Genomic DNA, 3940 nt, shown 5'->3' with positions numbered 1-3940 from the left:
ATCCCACCCAAGGCCACGGAGATTTCTGTTCCGCGAGCCTCGCTCGGCCCGATTCCGGAGGCAACAAAATTCCAGCCTTAGTCTCAGTGGGACTAGCAGGGTAAATATGTGGAGTTATGGGGATTAGGGGATTTTCACAGTAACTTCATTGCAGTGTTAATGTAAGCCTACTTGTGACTAATAAATAGATAAACTTTAACATTAGGGTCTGGGTGGGATTGTTGTTGGTGCAGATTCGATGGGCTGAAGGGTCTCCTTCGGCACTGTAGGGGTTTTATGAATCTAGCAGGTATGCCAGGAGTTTCACAGGGCAACAGGGATGGGAATTCAATACAAACATTCCAAAGACACCCTAAGAATTGTTTTTATTCAATAAAAAAGAAGACTGATATCCAATTCATTCTTTCTCACTATTCACTCGTCTCTCTGGCATCCAGCTCAGCTACAGTAACCCCACCACTGACAAAGCAAAGCTGGGTTAACGCTGCACTGCCCAGAGGTCAAACCTGGGGGTCAAACCTGGTGTGTATGACTCAATAAAGAGCTATCAGATAGTCATACAGCTATCTTCTTCAGGATTGCTTCAATTCACCCCCGGTATTGACCTGGAGAGAAGGCATCTTTGTGAGGCGTGTCTGTTTTGATACGTTTCTGGTTTTTGATGGTTTATTTTTCTTCCCCAAGCCTCTGTGAGAATGCCAGAGTTGAGGTTGCCCTACGCATGCCTGGGCAGTGAGATTCCTCAGAAACTCAAGCCTCGCTTGAAATCAAAACATACCAGAGAATAATTCTCCCGTTTCCACTTGAATATCGAATAGAGCGGGGGGGGGGGGTGGGATGCAACTGAGGTGTTTAAGTTGATTAGATGATGAAGTAGACAGAGATAAACAATTCCAGCTTGGAGGGGAGTCAAGAACTCAGGGGGTGAAGAGTAGCGGAGGCTGGGGGGGTGGTGGGGATGGGGGGGCGGGGGCGGGGGGGGGGGGGGGGAGGGGGGTTGGAACATAACTTGAACATCAGAGGTAGGGCCAAAGGGCTGCGCCAGGAAGGATCTCTTGACAGAGACGGTAATGCAAATCTGGAACTCTCTCCCCTCAAAAAAGCTGTTGCGGCCGAGGAAATTATAAAATGGAAATTGCTGAGATCTTTTTATTGGGAAACATCTTGAGAGGTTAAAAGCCAGTCAAGTAATGTCAGGTAACATAATGTTACGTAAGATGTGGCCCGGTGGCACAGTGGTTAGCGCTGCTGCCTCACAGTGCCAGGGTCCCAGGTTCAATCTCAACCTTAGGTCACTGTCTGTGTGGAGTTTGCATGTTCTCCCCGTGTCTGCGTGGGTTTCCTCCGGGTGTTCAGGTTTCCTCCCACAGTCCGAAAGACATGCTGGTTAGGGTGCATTGACCATGCTAAATTCTCCCTCAGTGTACCCGAACAGGCGCCGGAGTGTGGCGACGAGGGGATTTTCACAGTAACTTCATTGCAGTGTGAATGTAAGCCTACTTGTGACTAATAAATAAACTTTTACTTTAAGTTGCAGATCAGTCATGTTCTAATTGAATGGTGGAGCTGGCTTGCAGAACTGAACGAGTTTATTTTCCCATTTCTGTTATGTTCTTGTGAAGAACCATTGCACGTTTTACTAAATTAAAGGTGTTATATAATACATGCTGTTGTTGCTGCATGCTGCGGACGGTTAGACGGTTTGTTCTCTGTTGTAGAATTTAGGATAAAGTGATGCGGAGTGTTAGAAAGTGCTCAACCGTCTGACACAGGACTGAACTTCCCAAGGGAAACAGGAACCAGGGCTCAGAATGTTCTCAGCTCCGGAACCCGCCCCCGTTGGGAAACTGATTAAAGACAAGCACCAAAACATTGCCTCTCTTTACACCGGCGGGATCTTACGGTGCCGCCAACAGCGCGCCTCGCCACTGGTTTCCCGGCAGCGAGGGGAGTGTTCAACGGGAAACCCCGGGGACAATGGCGGGACCATAAGATCCCACACCCAGCGAGCGGAGCACCGCCTCCCGCTGCCGTGAAACACACGACAGAGGGGGAGGAAACTTTCCTCACGACTTCCACATGGGTGAGTCCTAATTGTCACGGAAACAGGTTCTCTGTCCAATTACAGGTGAAGGCTGGGCTCTCAGAGATGGAGAATCAATCAGAGATCTTCCAGTTTCAGAGGAGTATCCGGCCACCGTCAGTAAGTAACTGGAAGGGTGTCCCAACAAAGAAGGTGTTTTCTTTTTAAATTACTTCAATGAGAAAACACAAAAGTTCCATTGTTGTGGAGCTGGGGCACGTTGTATAGTTTATATTCCGGAGCTATGAAGAGATGACACTCATTAGGTTTTAATCAGAGTGCTTTTAAAATGTCTCCTCCATGCTTGCAGCTCCAGCTTCCAGCCCCTTCTACAGTTTGTTTCATCAGAATTCTACCGCCTCGTCCACCACAGAATCGGAACGGGCGAGGGGAGGACAACGGAAATGTCCACTGACCTCGGACAGGAATTTCCGGTCTGGCTATAAAATCCCGCCTTTTATGTTTCTCTGACTCCAAATCCAGCTGTAACTGATCAAACATAGTGAGCATCAATAGTAAGCAGACTCACATTATCGAACACAGAACAATTGCACAAAGGAACACTCTGAGGTGGCTCCTCTCCAGGGCAGCGTTTGGTGATACTCTGACCCGGGCAGGGAGAGAGAGGAGGGCCTGCCAGGAGCACCGGACCCTAGCCCGCCACTGAGTGCTCACCTCTCGCAATGGTGTGCCTCCTCCCCCCCCTCCTCCCGCATCATGCAGGAAACTGGAGACTGACTTAATCCTTGCTCAATTAACAAGGATCTTAAGCAGCCTAGTTGCCTGTCCACCTTTTGGAGTAGGTGGCTTGCCAGACCTTGAACATGTGTTGGGCCCTTGGGAACTGGAAGGTGAATATACCAGCCAGCCAGCCTTTAATTCCCAGCTCCCTCTCTCTCTATTCCCGATGGCAACAAGGCCCAGAAAGGCAGCTCACAGAATCTGCTGCAGAACAGTGTGATGGAGAACATCAAACATCAAGGTCTGTTCTTGGAACTGATTCTACTGATCCATCTCCATCCTGTTTGGATTCTGATATCCACTGTCATTACATCTGTTATACCAGAACCAGAAAATGTGATTGGTTCTGGTATAACGGACGTAATGATAGGGAACCTGATAAAGGGATATAATATCGAGCTGTAAACGTGGCGTTCGACAGTATGCAGCAACATTTCATAAAATACGCTGCAGGAGCTGACTGAGTCTGGTGCTTGGGGAAATAGAAATAGATTTGGATTTAAGAACACCCCCATCCTGGCCCCCCAACCTCCTCCCCAGCAGCACCCCTCCCCAGCACCCTGTCCACCCCCCCCTCCACTTACTCCCCAGCCCCAGCAATCCCCCCATCCCGGGTCCCCACCTCCTCCGTAGCAGCAGCCACCTCCTCCCCAGCAGCACCCACCTCCCCCCAGCAGCACCCACCTCCCCCCCCAGCAGCACCCCTCCCCAATACCTCACCCCCCCCATTTCCTTCTCAGCCCCACCAATTCCCCCCCATCCCCCCACGTCCTCCCCAGCAACACCCCTCCCCAGCACCGCGCACCCCCACTTACTCCCCAGACCCAGCAACCCCCACGCCAGATCCCCTCCCAGCACCCCTACCTTCTCCCCAACAACCCCCACCCCCACCTTCTCCCCAGCAACCACCCCGCCCTCACCTTCTCCCCAGCAACCCCCTCGCCCCCTCTGCCCGACCACCCTATGAAAAGAATCAATTAGAGGTTACTGCACAAGGGCAGGGCCCTCCTTCAATTCTGAGCTGTCTGCAGGAGTTCCTCGAACAGACCGAGACTGTACCAACATCGTGGTATGATCTGGGGCGGCACGGTGGCACAGTGGTTAGCACTGCTGCCT

The sequence above is a fragment of the Mustelus asterias genome, unplaced genomic scaffold, assembly GCF_964213995.1.
Source record: "Mustelus asterias unplaced genomic scaffold, sMusAst1.hap1.1 HAP1_SCAFFOLD_1649, whole genome shotgun sequence".
NCBI classification, from domain to species: domain Eukaryota; kingdom Metazoa; phylum Chordata; class Chondrichthyes; order Carcharhiniformes; family Triakidae; genus Mustelus; species Mustelus asterias.
This window is presented reverse-complemented; position numbering follows the sequence as displayed.